At 38.0% G+C, this 15,684-nt stretch overlaps 1 protein-coding gene across 11 annotated transcripts in view; it reads left to right on the top strand.

Moving 5' to 3' along the window:
* The first annotated feature begins 3,171 nt into the window (after positions 1-3,171).
* LOC135711662 (PDZ and LIM domain protein Zasp-like) overlaps positions 3,172-15,684 on the top strand; it is a 204,320-nt gene continuing 191,807 nt past the window's right edge. For 9 of the 11 annotated variants that reach the window (XM_065234548.1, XM_065234555.1, XM_065234553.1 and 6 more), the window contains exon 1: positions 15,350-15,451. The gene's annotated coding sequence lies outside the window, so the exon portion shown is untranslated. Of the gene's footprint in view, positions 3,364-15,349; positions 15,452-15,684 lie in introns of those variants that run through there. The other 2 variants (XM_065234547.1, XM_065234557.1) reach the window with 2 other exon arrangements.

The raw sequence follows: 15,684 nt of genomic DNA, 5'->3' as shown, positions 1-15,684 counted from the left end.
GTACAGGGTTGCCAAATATACGTATTTTACAAAAAATCGCAGCTTGCTCTATGACCGGCACAATCGGCACACTTGCGGCACACTGATAAAAATGTTGACCCAAGATTGGTGTGTGGAGTGACCTACCCCTTGGTCTAATTATTTTTTCATACACAGTTTGAAAAAGTAGTGTAAATTTCTGTTCAGTATGATGCACGTACATGGAGTGTGACATATCATATAAGTTTAAATTTTATATCATGTAAAGTTCTGACATATTGCATGCAATGTAGAAAATATTGTATACAAAAGCTCATTTTTGTAAGCAACATTGTTAACTAGTTGCTCGGTAACGTGAAATGAAATACAAGTTTACGTGAAAGAATGTTAACATCACAATTAAAATTAAGAAATTTTATCTGTGCACGTTTGAATGATCACAGCAACCCGAGTAACTGTATGATGTGATATGATGGGCTCGGTGGCCTTAAAGCGACCGCTTTTGCTTACTTAACTCGATTATTAAAAAAGAGCTCGTTTGCCTATTGGAAAACGCTTACTGAGCAGAAGACCCTGGGTTCAATCCCAAGCTCCTTCGCGTTATATGAACTTATCTTTAACTAAAACGAACCCTGTTGCAAACCTTGCCCTCTTACCCAATATCCCAGTGATTCCTCGTGGAAGTGCAGAGGTGTTCTCGGCTTCCATCAAAGCGAGTGTCACGTCACCACATTCGTACCCATTCCTTACTTGACCTGTGTTCGGGCGTGGCCGGCGCTGGTATTGCCTAGTTTGAGATCACCAGTTTTTACACATTGAGGATGAAAGCTAGTCCCAAAGCATCGTCTATTGGTTCTTTGTGAAAGTACAGCTGATTTGGCAATAACAGAGTAGCAACCGTGGGCGGTCAATCATGTTCATGCTCGTTTTTCTGATGCACTGGTGGTTCTTATTATCATTAAAATCAAAAATCTATCTTTTTCTTTGTATAAATTAAGGTATACATTCTCCAGCAAAGTTATAGCTGAGCTAATTTCAAGCAACTTTGTTAAAAAAAAAGTTTTATATCTCTTAAATTCACCGATTTAGAGCTATTTTCTCGAATTGAGTAAACATTTTATTTAAAATAGTCATTAGAGTAGTCCTATGAAAACCATCTTTAGCCAATAACTTTTTTATTTGAAATTTCTCATGTCTAGAGGCTTTAAAACTCTTTAATTATAATGTTTAATACAGAAACCGGTACATTTTTCACCAACATTATAGCTCAGCTAATTTCAAGCAACTTTGTAGAAAAAACTGTTTTTGTTTGTCTTGATTTGACTGATTTAGAGCAATTTCCTAAGTTGACTAAGAGGGTATCTAAAAAAAAACAGTTTTTACTCTATCTTTTTTTATTACAAAATTAGCAACAAAGTTATCCATTTTCGCCGCTTTTCATTATCTTTTACCGATCAATTTGGACGCTTATTAAAATACACTCTTTTAATATGTTTAAAATTGTGTTGCTATGATTAGTTGCTATTAAAACAATCATGACTTTTCTGGGCATAGAATATTGTTTTACTAGAGTGGGTATAGTATAAAAGAGAAGCGGACTGGCAAGTTTTAAGCCAAACGAACTGTCAAAGCCAGAGCCAATTGAGCAGCGTCTATCTTGATTGCATTGGCAGTGTTGCTAGAAATCACATAGGCATAGGTTGTCAAGGCAGTTTGTTTTGAATCCGCTCCTCTCTTATACTGGACCCTCTCTATGTTTTACTTGCCACATATGATGGCTAATTCAAAAATGTTACAGACTTACTCCTCCAAAGTCCCAGTGAGACCGTAATTATCCAAAGAGGAAGACATGTCCTAGATTATTGTAATAGTGATGTAGACGTTCATCCGTTACCTCATAGACAACAATTTGGGATTATTAACTATCTCGGAGATGGAACTGTCCGAGCCAAGTCCTTGCAAATGTTGGGGATGGGAAGGATTGTTAGTTCTACACTGACTTCAGAGAGATTTAGGGAACTCTATGACTCTCCACGGGAAGGGTGGAAATTTTTTGTATGGAAGTTAAAGCCTGAGCTTGAAACCACGACTATTCAATCGTTGAGCAGCCACTCGGTTTACTGAACCACCAAGCTCATCTTTCAATGAAGTTTTATTTTCCTTATATTCAAATGTATGCTTACATGCTCCAATGAACCATTTACGCCAATAAAACTTAACCTTAAAAAATCAACTACTTACGACCAGGTAAAAAATTTACCCCACAAAGGTTGGCTCGCCATGCAATCAATTTAAGTGCTGGGAAAACGAATGTTATCATTAAATCAGTACCAACCACCTATTCAAAACCCCACCTTGACCTTACCGAAAGTACATACAGTACAGGACAACCAGACCTTAGTCGGAATGGTAAGGTATGTAACCGGAAAGAATACCCATCAGATAAAAATAATCTCCGCAAGCGCAAATTCTTAAGCCACAAAAAAACCGCGTCGCCACTTGCACGCCCAAATTTGTCTGTTTTGTTTTTCCTTATCCAAACCACTTCCCGACAAAGCCATCCACTGTCGCTATCCATGCCGAGACCTACCAACCAACACGAATTGAATCAGGAGTGGCAATAAACTGGAACTGATCGGACTGGAATTAGATTTTCCGGCCTTTTGTTTTGGTTCGCTCATTCGGCTGTAAATATGCCGCCTGCATCGCTGGCTCTACGGCGCTCATAAAAGTGCTTCCACAAACAAAACATGTTTTGTTATCAGTTGCAGATAGAAGCGAATGTTCGGTTCTCTGAGACGCACTCTTTGCTTCGTAAAAGTTTGAGAGCTCTTGGTGAGAGAAAGAGAATGCAATTATGGGATTGAGGAAGTCCTAAGGAATTGCATTTTCTGCTTCATAAGTAATTGAAAGTACATAGTCATTCGGTTAAAAACTTAGTGTAATGGATTTTCAACATTTTAGAAAAAAGTGACAAGCTTAGGTAGACAATGAATTATGCATAACAGCTTGAGATTATCAATAAACAATTATGGAACTGGCAACACTTTCGGTCACCTCTTTCTTAAGTCGCTTCACACTTCTTCACGGCGTGCGCTCTCTCACTATGCCGCCCCGAACCGAGTTGCATTGAGCAACCGGTGTGCGCTGTAGGCTCAAAGCATAGTTCTTCCGCACGTTGCCTTCAGTCTTGTGTGCTTGCTTGTCTTGACAGCATCGGTTGCGGTATTCGTCCGTCTGTTCGTTCGTTCAGCCAGTTGAGTGGTGCGTTTCAAACAGGATTTGAAATTCTTGTAAGGTGGAAACGTTCTGAAATAAGTGTTTTTATCAAACTAGACTGTGAAAACTTGATAGTGGAAAACAGCGCCTAACTGTGCGAGTGTGGTAGGTTGTTATCGTCGAAGACTTCTCTAGTGTTTTAGTTGGTTTTTGTTCTTGTTGTTGTTGTTGTTATTGTCAGTGTGAAAAGTGCATGCACTTCTTTTCTCGTTGGATGCTTGCGAGTGTGTACGGTCCTTGCCGTGAAGAAAACAACGTTCTCAACGACTTTCGTGTGTTTTCGCTGACTTAAAGCCAAATGCTGCTGCCGCTGCTGAGTTAGTGCTTTCTTTTATTTTTAGTTTGAAACTGCTGTGAAAATAGATGGAATTGTTTTGGTTTCTGCGCTAGTTGGGAGTATAGAGTTACACGAATGATTCTGAATGCACACAGTTGGGTGGGAATTGAGATTGATGTGTGGACATATGTGATGGGGTTTCGTGGCAAGCTTCTTTGCGTAAACTAAACAGACGTATCTACAATATCAGAAATATTTTCAAAGGACAATACAGAAATATGATTTTGCAAATAACGGTGCCTTGGATGCATTTAGTTTTATCAAGAAAATTTATTTTAATACAAACCAAAACTATAATGCGATGCTGAAGTATTATGTGGCTAGATCTGGAAAATGTCTGTTTCTCAATTTCCTAAAATGGTTAAATGTTCGACGTTCAAACTTCAGGAGACTTTTTTTGATGATCACAAATTCAAATTGTTATGATTTGTCAGTGTAGTAAAGGCACTTTTTGAGATAAATATCCCTCGCAGAGCACTACTTGCTTGGATTCGAGTAAACATATTTTCAAGCTTCAAAGTAAATGAGCAAACAATTAATATGAAGAAATATAATTTTTTCCGAAATATTTCAGTTAAACATGAGGTCCAGTTGTAGGAAAATAAAAGGAAGGAGCAGCTACTACACTTTTCCCTATCATTTGAATATCATAAAAAATTGTTTTTGTGGTGACCTGTTCCTTGATCCACAATGGAATTTCAACTGTTTTCATTATCCGTTATAAACTACTACAGTCAAAAGTCAAAGTCACCTTCAAACTTATCCTTATTCCTTTCAGTTATTTCTTCTTGATGAGAGTAAAAGTGGTACAACTGTCAAAGTTCATCAAATTCGTTAAATCATCTACAAAGTGGGTTTCATGTGATTGTGATTGCATTTGAGTGAATATTTCCGCTTTGAATAAACCGTAAAATTTCCAAGTAAGAAAAACGGTAAAAGATGGGTCCCACCAACAAAAACGTCCTTTTCTTCAATTTTTCGCAGAGAGCAGTTCCACGCCAAAAGACGCATTGATCTGACTCGACCTTCTCATATTTGCATGCAACTTTGTATAATTGTTTGCTATGATCATTGATTCACATTTATGCTTAGAGTCAGCCATTTTGAATCTTGATTTTTTTTTTCAAAATTGCGTAGTCTATATTTTTTAGTGAATTGTTGCATGAAACCGTCACTTCTGATTGAATTGACGTTTGAGAGACAAAGTAGTGGTGATAAATTAAAGCCTTCTAGGGCAAATCCACGATATTTTTCTATGAATTTTGAGTAAACATCCAATGAAGCATTAAACAATAAAATTACAAAAACTGTCCATGGTCAATATTATTTGGTTTTTTTTTTTCATTTTAAAAGTCACGACAAATTTTGCTTCAATGTTTGTTTTTTATTTGTGCTATATTGTTTGTAAATTTTACTCAGAAACGATTTAAATGGTTTTCAATATATTGTTTCTCCTTGATTTGTTTTCCATCGATCTTTATTTTCCGTACTGCTACCGACCCAGGGAGGCGGTTCTCACACCTGGACCCATCAAACTCATGGACCGGGGACCAACGGCTTTACTTCCGGAAGGCGTGGTCAGAGATTTTATGCCTCAGAAAATTCCGGTGGAGCCGACTGGGATTGAACCCCGGCCATTTGAGATGAGATGCAATCACGCTAACCACTACACCACTGGCGCCGCTAAGTTTTCAATATTGCTTTTCCCTACAACTTTGTATCAGATGTCACTTCGATTTGAAGTGACAAGTTTATGATACGATTTATTGAAAAATACCATAACAAACAATCATGCAAATTTTTATGCAAATCAGTGAAGGCCGAGGCAAAATTTCTGTTTTGCTATTTTGCCTGGAACTGTTTAACAATGCGTAATCAGGATAATACAAATGGATATTTTTGGTTGCAAGTGAAAATTGGCTGAATGACAAAAGATACTTTCCATCGAAATGTATGGGGACACTTAGGACGACATTAGATACATCATATTAAATCGGAATAACTGAATTATGATTTATCGTTAGACATTTGCATTTGATTCAATTTGTCATAATGCCGCTTATCATAACAAGTGAAAAAATACATCCTTGATGGAGAAAATTGCAAAGACAAAGGCTTTCTTTTTATGAATCTAAGTAAGAAATCGCATCTCCTGGAAACTGAACCACCAGACAACAAACCATGGCACAACTGCTTTCCCATGCAGTGCTGAAAATTTAGAGAGGCGCTGTTCATAATCTAGGTAGACAATATTTTAGAAGTTTTATATTATATTATATTTATTTGTCGGAGTTGGTTGGAAATGCTAACATGAAGCTTTAGTGTGATAATTTATTAGCTAGAGAATGATCTTTAGAAGAGGGTAGGTGGATAGTTCCGTTAGAGTACGGCAGTATGAAAATTGAATAGAAGTTGAAAATGAGCGAAGGGCCATTAATGCGACAGTTTTTAAAGTTAGACGCACATCTTTTGCCTAACCCGCACGATGTACGCGGAGACTTGAAGTATGTCTTCAAGTCTACAGGCAAAAAATGTGCGTCCTCCTTTTGCTCATAAACTGACTGCGGCTGTGGAATAGTTCTAGCGACGTTTTCATCACTACCTAAAGCCCCACGTTGCGAGAGCATTTCCAGTCGATGGTGTGTTATAATGCAATTCTTCTTTACCCAACTATCGTGTTGCTCCTCTCGTCATGACCAACGTGGTCATCTCAGAGAGAAGGCAGTAGCCCTCTTCTGAAGATCATTCTCTAGCTAATAAATTATCACACTAAAGCTTTATGTTAGCATTTCCAACCAACTCTGAAAATCGCTAACTTCGCGTATGAAGTAACATAAAAACACTTTGAATTTATTTGTCGTCAATCATGACAATGGAATTACAAAAATAAAACATTAAAGCGCATTCAACTATCAACCCAATTTCATAACTTCATTATTATGGCTACCAAGGCTTTAAGGGGGTAGTACACTTTGAACGTCCAAAAAGTAAGGCATTTTCGTTAAATTTTTTAAGCAATAAAACACTCAGGGAGGGCAAATATGTTATAACCCATTTATTAGTCATCCTTCGAACTACAATTTGTATTTTTTTGAACTCGATTGGCGTCTCTCCGTGGCCGGTGCACCAGGTCGCGCGGGCGTCCTCGCGCGGAAGTCGGAAAACGGCGTGGAAAAATACTCCTTTCCATGTGATCCTGGAACATAAATCGAACAAAAATCCTGATTAGTAATGAAATTTGGGTTAGAAATACCGATTTTTTTTTAAATTATTTTTTTCAAAAGTTTTGGCCTTACGAAAAAAAGTCCATTTTTTCACCCTAAAAATGCTTACAAAATCGTGGATAAATCCATTTTTGACAAAATCGAAAATGTGGATACGTATTTCTAAGCAGAATTTAATTCTGAACAAGAAAACCTAGGCGATATCCAAATTTGATGATAACTGGTTAGAGTTATTTCCCACGCCAGTTTGAAAAACCCCGTTTCGAGATAAACGCGTTTAAAGATAAATTGCTCTCTCAGCGCGCCGGTACATGTTTTAGGAAATCGCTTCGTAAAGCAGTAAGGAATATTCTGGCGGACTTGGAGTCTTTTCTAAATTAAAATATACATTCCAAGGAGCATTTTAAGCCAAAAAAAAATGCATTTTTTTTTGAAAAATCAAAGTGTACTCCCCCCTTAAGGATTTTCATTATAAAAGAGTTGCTTAGATTTTTCTTCTTTACTTTCCTTAATCCTCGAGTTAGATAATTGCCAATTCTACACGTTGTAGTTTTATTTTTATACCTGTGATCTTGACATGTTTACCTAAGAGATGAGAAGACTGCACATTGTAGTCAAAATACGCCATAGATAAAAAAAAATATGTGGAATTAAATGGAACATAACCTTTTTTGGTGTTGTAACTGCTATCAAAAATCTCTTCACATCTGACACCTTCATACCAAATAATGTCATTGGCTAGAATTATGGTATAAAAATAACTCAAAAGTTATGTTTGGAATCTCGTTAGTCTTAGCAGCGCTTCTCATTCGATTAAAGTTTTGACAATATAGGGGAAATGGATGTAATGTCGGCCTAAATGTACCTAATTTGGGCCCATACATAAATTCAGCGATGGACTAAATTTTCGATACCCAAGCAACATTGCAAGTTTTATTGAGGTTTTATAGCATACTACAAGTCTAAATCATGGTCTACAGAACCCTCATAAAACCCAAATTGTTACTTGGGTAGCGACAAAAAATATCCATTAGTACCGTCGCAATGACGCGTTCATCTAGATAAAATTGTAAAATAGCAGATTTTTAGCGATGGGCCCAATCTTAGGCCCATAGGCCAACATTAGAGCCATTTCCCCTATCAAGGTTTCATTCGTTTGTAGAACGTGAAGAACTTGATGGACTTTGAACTAACGTAACATTAGAGTTATTTCTATTTGAAACATTTATCATTTCTGTATACTATCCGGATTTAGCCAAGTTTAGTGAAACGTCATAATCCTCAGTTTTACCGTCATATTCTTCTTCAGAGAAGTGCGTCAATTGCACCGAAAACGCGACCCTCCCTCCTCCCACGTAGGCAATCGTCCATTCAAATTTATTAAATTTTGTATGGGCCGTAGTCAATCGCCAGCCCTCGGCAAAGTAGCAATAATGTCCGAGATTTACACTCTAGAAAATTTAAAGTGATAGTGCAAATCAGCCATCTTAACGGCCATTTGTGGACTCTATATCGTATCACCTTAACAATAACCAACCTCACAGATTCTCATGTATCTAACTTGTTTTAAGGGTTTTAAATAATAACGAAAGGCGACTGAGCAGATAGCGTTGCGTTGGAGAGAATAATAAGACAGTCGAAACCAATTTGCGAATTGAATGCTAAACATTCTTGAGTAACATTTGAAATGGCCCTATGTCCAAAACGTGAACAAATTGGGTTTTGATACCGTTCTATAGCACCGCTTGAAAGCTACTAATAGTGTAGTAAAGTTCCACATAATCGATAAAAATCATTAAAAATAACTCGATTTTCGAAACGGCCGATCAAATAAATTTTTCAATTCATGAATAGGCCCGCACGCTAAAACGGCCAACCATTATTTTTTTTTTCATTTCATTAATAAGCCTAGTGACGTAGAAGGGCCGATGATTAAAAATTTTCAAACCAAAACTAGGCCCTACTGCTTGAGGTAGGACCGATGATTTGTTTTGAATTTATTTGACGTTGCAAAATGGATTAGAAGAGGGCGTACCATTTCTGATGACCATCACAACGGCTTGACAAAAAGTGCCTATCCATTGAAAAATTCACAAAAAGACTTATTAATTTATTAAATTAAGTAGTTATTGGTTTTTATATGTTTTCGTAAACTTTTTGCATATTTTGGGTGTTTTTTTTTTCCTTTGATTTGTTTTCCGTCGATTTTGTTTCCCGTGCGGAGCACCACTGCTACCGACGCCAGGGAGGCAGGTCCATTACCTGGACCCAACTATCAACTCATGAACCGGAGACCAATGGCTTTACTTCCCTGAACCCAGGCCTGCTGGGGTGAGAGGTAATCACGCTTACCAGTACACCACCGGCGCCGCTATTTTGGGTGTTGTATACTGAGATACAGTTTCTGTTGCTATATTTCAATTTCCTTATTTTTGAATTGAATAGTGGAATTCATTTTCTGATTTGTTAACATTTCTGACATGGGCCCTTTTCTCACGTTACGTGAGAAATCTTGATCTGTGTTGCGGCTCACATACTGCCAAGAATCGCTCAAGGAATCAGTCAAAAACACTACCCAAAAACGAAGATGGCTTCCTGAGCAAAGTCTGAGATCAAATTGAAATCTAAATTTGATGTTGTGATTTCGCTGATAATAATTACTCAGGTTGCTGTCGTTTTGGTCGTTTTAACGGTTAAAATATCAAAACTGAGAGCAAAAAAATCTTCCTGTGACATCACATTGAAAACAATTTCTGCTATCAGTGAGAGCAACCTGAAAACTCATTTTGATATCAATCTTTCCTGTTGATGACAAAACAAGTATTCAATTTGATGTTATGCTAAGGCAATGAAAACAAACCCGCAACAACATATTTTTGAGGAGCACATGTACAGCAAAATGAAAACAAAATTTATCAATTGCATAAACTGAAATCAAATTAGGGTTTAAGTTTGATGTTGATATCAAAACTTGATTTCAATTTGTTGTCATTTTGATGCTGGATTTTGCTCGGGTTATGTGGTAGTTTAATAATTTATAAATTTAATCACGCAAATATCGTCTATCAAAATTAAAAAAAAATTACAGTATATTATATATTACAAATTTACAATATAGAGATATTAGACAATGTTGTATTTACTGTATATGGCCATTAGGATTTCCCAATTCGCAGTCCTCAAAAGTTAGCTCTTCTATAATATTTTACCACAGGGGCAGATCGATACAGATACAGATCATATCTACCATGTGAAGCATTTTGTTTTGCGGATTTGAAAAGGGTGGCAAATTAACCGTTTTTTCGTTTGGGGGGCAAAGCATCATTCTTTGTGCTTTTCATGAGGTGATCCAGTGTTTGGAACAACTCGATTCCTCAAATCTCGTGCTTGAGATTATTCACCTATGAGTTTTGCCTAGTGAATTCCTCCCGTACAATAATCGCCGATGAGACTACCGGATCAAAAAGCTCTGAGGCAATCAAACACATGAAACATCACAATAAAATCTCAAATTTATTTACGACTGAACACGGGGTGTCATCTCCTTATATATCGCTTACGATCGCATTGGGAAAAAATTGGGAATAGTTACCCTTAATTGATTTTATCGAAACGCAAACCGTCCCAACCAATAGAAGAGCACTTTTCTTATGTAAAACTATATAGGTAATCGATTGCGCTATGTGTCGTAGCCGGCAGAGCACGGAAAATCACCGTTTTACCCCAATTTCCTTATGATTTGTGAGTATAACTAGGCAGTTTCCTCTACTTTTGATAACTAAACCACACACTCATCAAATCCACTCTAATCTCATGTAAAAATGGTCAAGGAATCGATTGCCGATTGTTTTCATATATGGCACTGTTAAATCCCGCTTTGCCACCATTTCCGTATACTTAACACTTCCCACTGTTAGTTTGATCCATTTCATGACTTTGAAAAGGATATGATTGATGAACTCAGTTCAATACACCATAAAATGTCCAAAAAAATTGACTACAGTAGGAATTAATAACAACCTAGTACGGTAAATGCCCGTTTAACCCCAATTTCCCAACGAATTAAAGGATTTGCTAAGACGTTCTATTTTTTTCAAAACGCAAACGATTGCAAATGATGAAAGGACATTTTTCGTATGCAAGAAATCGATTACAGTAGGTATAACAGACGGCAGAGTACGATAAATGCCCTCGATTACCCCATGATTGGTGGTGACTCAAACTAAACAATTTAGTTTGTTTTTCGTAGCTTAAACATTGTTTTCTTTTGAGAACAAATCAGTAGACCCTTATGTACTAGATAGTTGGCCATGAAATATAGTTCACGTGTAGCTCTCGAGCGCACGTGCAGTGCAGTAGTGCGTATCAATCAAACGTCATAAATATTCCATTGCATAGCAACACTTATATTGTTGTAGCAGGGGAAGGGATTCATTTTTGTGCTTTACTGTGAAATCATAAACCAGTTATGATGTTAACGAATCGATATCTATCTACGGTGTACATTAAATGGGGAAAACAGCAACGATTCTTTGCCAATTTGTGGAAAGAAAGCAGACATTTTGTGCTTTGTTCAAAAATGGATCAAGGGTTTTAATTACCATCGGAAGAAATTCAGCCGAAAACGAAACCAAGTGGTTGGATTCTACGTTTCACCTAAGTACCGTAAAATTATGACGACATTTAGTTGCGGTCCGAAACCATTCGACAAACTATCAAAATGAACACAGGAAAATCCCAGTCGGCTCATGGCAAAGCAAGAGTTCTGTGAGAAAATTTTAATCGTTGAGAGAAGGCGGTGAGCGCGCTGCAGAATCATCGAAAGTTTGAACAAGGTGAAGGATTTCGCAAACAAAGCAAGCTCCGGCAATCTCGTTGAAAGCTCACTAATGCTGAAGATACGTTTGGGTCTTAGCTAACGAAAGTATGATGGGATTGCCAAGTATGCCAAAGAACAACTGGAGGTGCAACTTTTGGAACCCTGCGCAAAGATCAAGAAGCACCAAGATGAAATCATTCCCTGGTTTTCATCTCCAAATTGGGATAAAGGATACTTGGTAGCCGATGTCACTGTACGTGAGGTAACTGCATCAGATGTCTCCCATTGTTATCCAGCTAAAAGACGTGGTATCAAATCTTGAAAAGGTTACTGCGTTACCTGACTTATAACGAATATACGTTATATACGAGTACCCCGAATACAACGTATGACTCGTCTAATTTAACATAGCATTTGTAATGTAAAATTAGCGAACTATACGTTGTATCCCGACTACAACGACTCGTATACAACGTATATTTGTTATAAGTCAGGTATCACAGTAGTATTCCTGTAGACGGTTTTCTGGACTGCACACATCACTTTACAGGTGGAGTGGACTCAGTCACCGGATTTTCCCATTATGATCAAGCAGGCTCACTAGGAAAAGATGATTTTTTACCTGTAAGTGAAAATCTGTCATACAGCAAAAAAAAAGATATAGATGGGAATTCGGCTTCAACTCATCCAGCAGTGAAAGAAAAAGCTTGGCAAATTGCTAATGATTAAGTAAATCGGGCCTTTACCGCGCTCTGCCGTCTGTTAAATCTACTGTAATCGATTTCTTGGACATTTGTGCATACGAAAAATGCTATTTTATCGTTTGCAATCGATTTGAATAAAATTAATTTCCTAAAAAATCTTATATTTTGTACGGAAATAGAGGTAAAACGAGCATTAACCGTACTAGGCTGTGATTAATACCTACTGCAGTCGATTTCTTGAATATTTGATCGTATATTGAACAGAGTTTATCAATCATATTCTTTTCATAGTCAATAGTGAGCAGTGCTAAATTTACGGAAATTGTGGCAAAGAGGGACTTAACAGTCCCATATATAAAAACAGTTGACGAGAATCCAATTTTACATAAGATTAGCGTGAATTTGATGGGTGTGTGTGATTTAGTTACGAAAAATAATGGAAACTGATAATAGGGAAATTGAGGTAAAACGGTAATTTTCCATGCTCTGCCGGCTACGATACGATAGACGTTGTTACATAAGAAAAGTGCTCTTCTATTGGTTGGGATCGTTTGCGTTTTGAGAAAATCAATTAAGAGTAACAATTACAGAATTTTTCCCACTGTGCGATGCAATAAACATCACACTGTTAAATAAATTTAAGCAAAACAAAATAATCAACATTTGCAGTTTTGGACTTCTGACCAGGTTTGTTTTGTGAGACGGGCCTTACCCAGTTGAACAATTTTGCTGAAGATTAAAACTACACATCTAGTGACAGGTAGCAGTTATCAGTAAAAAATGTGATTTACCCTCCGGAGACACCTAGTGAATCATTTTTGAACGATACTGCGCTCTTGCCCATTTGAACAACTTGGCAGAGATACATACTTTCTGCGCTGTCTGATTGACGTAATATCTTATCAGTGAAAATTGAGGAAATCATTCATTCTCCAATGTTTGGGACAAGCATACAATATTTAATGATAAACTTGTACACTTATTATACAATCATGCTTGAAGATTATGATGATGATTGTCCAACCTTTTACCACTACACAAGTTTGATAGTTAAATATGACATTTTACAAAACGAACTGGTTACGGTTGCAGCTTTTAATTTCCTCTAGAGTTTACAGTTACTTCACAGCGATATAAATGTGAACAAGCTTAGGCGTCCACCCCTTGATTCGACTTTTTGTCCACCTAAAATATTCATAAGAATTACAAGCGATCAAGCGTTAATGAACAATCAACAAATCATTCTAATACACTAAGAGCACCGCAATTGTATTATGCTATCATAATTTTCAGTAATGGCAGGAATGCGCTTGAACCTCTGACTTTCAGCCAGAAAACTTACTCCTAACTCAAGGCATCTTCCAAAAGAGCTTCTATCAAATCTTAAATTCAGTCCTTTACATCCGAAATTCGCGCACCAGGCTTAACTACTACTAAATTCAATATCATAAATCCATCAATCAATGACAGCTATCCATTCAAAATAATCCGTTAGAGATAACTTCGTCAATATACTTCATTTGCCAATCCAGATATGATGGAGATGAAGAGATCAATATATGAATAAAGGGTGTCCCACATCAAATTGAATAACGGAAAAAAAATTGGTACAACATTTGGCTGCAGTTTCTTCTGTACGGAAACCCACTTTTTCTTCATGTCTTCCTCAGATTTGACCTCCTTGGGATGCTTCCGTAGTGCCTGCTTTATAATAGCCCAATATTTTTCAAAGGGCCTTAGTTCCGTACGGTGCGTCATATCCTTGGGTACGAAAGTGACCTCGTTGGCTTCGTACCACTCCAGGACAACATTTGAATAGTGGCACAAAGCTATATCCAGCCAGAAGATCGTAGGACCCTCTTGTTGATTCAACAGAGGAAACAGACGCTTCTGTAGACACTCATTGAGGTAGATCTCCCCGTTTACAGTCCTGGTAGTCACAAACGGCGCATTTCGTTTGGCACATGAGCAGATCGCTTGTCAAATCATGAATTCCTTGGCAAACTTTGAAAGTTTCTGCTTCCTTACTTCCTCCGAAACATCAAACTTGTGCTGGGCGGTGATAAACAGTAGCCCGGAAGAAGCCGGAAGTCCGCCTTCACGTAAGTCTCATCATCCATGATGAGACAATGAGGGTTCGTCAGCAGTTCGTGTACAGTTTCCGGGCCCGTGACTTTCCCACCGTATTGTGCCGTTCGTCACGATTTGGAGTCTTCTATGCAGTCCTTCCCGGTCCTTGGCTCTCTGAAGAAAGACTTGGACAGATTCCGCTTAAATGCTTTCACGACACGCTTGTGATCCTGATCACTAATGGAACAACCATTCTGACAGCATGCTCAGAGCTTCGTAGTAACGTTTAATCACACGACACACCGGTGACTACACGATTCCGAGTTGTTTTCCGATGTCCCGATGAGAGAGTTGTGGATTTTCCAGGTGCTTGCGCAAAATCAATTCACGCAACGTCGTGATGATGGCATTTTTTCCAACATTCGAAATACTGACAGCGATAAAAAATACAGTGTAAACAATACACTCTAAACTACTTCTGTCCAAATTTTCAAGAGAAAATACCCAATCAGTAATTTTATACAGCGTTTTTTTCCGTGATGCAATTTGATGTGGGGCACCCTTTAAATAAAATTATGTTTGAATTTTTGTTCGCATCTAACTTAAAACTTCAATCCAAAGCCAATAAAAACCCCATCGCATCTTGAGCCCACTGTCGCCCCGATATAATTCAAACTAGCGTGGTTTGTTATCTACAACCACCACCCATCATATTAGCCTGTGGTGAAATCTTCGCGCCAACCTTCGTTCTGAATCACACACCGTTGGACCTGGTTGTAATGCCGCATCCCGAAAACAAAAATTCCCCATCAACCATCCGCCATAGTATTGGTGAAAACTGGCCATCGTGGTTTTTCGCGCCAGTTCGGGGAAAAACTTTCGATTGTGTGCCGTGATGCGTTGGCCGTCGGGAAAATTTCCGCTCTAAGTGGTCCCACCACAGACCAGACTTGCCCGAGTTGCGCCACACATCCGAGACGGCATTCGAAGTTTGACAGTCTAGCTAGCTGGTCGAGAAAATCCGATATTGTGCCGAATTGTAAGCAAAAAAGGAAAATCGTGACACTTGACCGTGCGTGAGGGAGGGAAAAAAGCGAACCGTGCAACTGTGCGTGAGCCGAACAGAACAAGAAGAAGATAGAAGACGAGAATCGGTGTTACGTCACGTTAGAAAACCATAGGAAAAGCCTGAGGAAATCGAGGCAAGAACATCGCCGTATTGCGCTCGCGAGAAGATTTTGTGATTTTCAGCGCGGGGCTAAAAATAAAAAT

The sequence above is a fragment of the Ochlerotatus camptorhynchus genome, unplaced genomic scaffold (genome assembly GCF_037179485.1).
Source record: "Ochlerotatus camptorhynchus isolate MF236.1 unplaced genomic scaffold, CSIRO-AGI_Acam_v1.1 ptg000434l, whole genome shotgun sequence".
NCBI classification, from domain to species: domain Eukaryota; kingdom Metazoa; phylum Arthropoda; class Insecta; order Diptera; family Culicidae; genus Ochlerotatus; species Ochlerotatus camptorhynchus.
The sequence above is the reverse complement of the archived record's forward strand: the minus strand, read 5'-3'. Positions and strand labels throughout refer to the sequence as shown.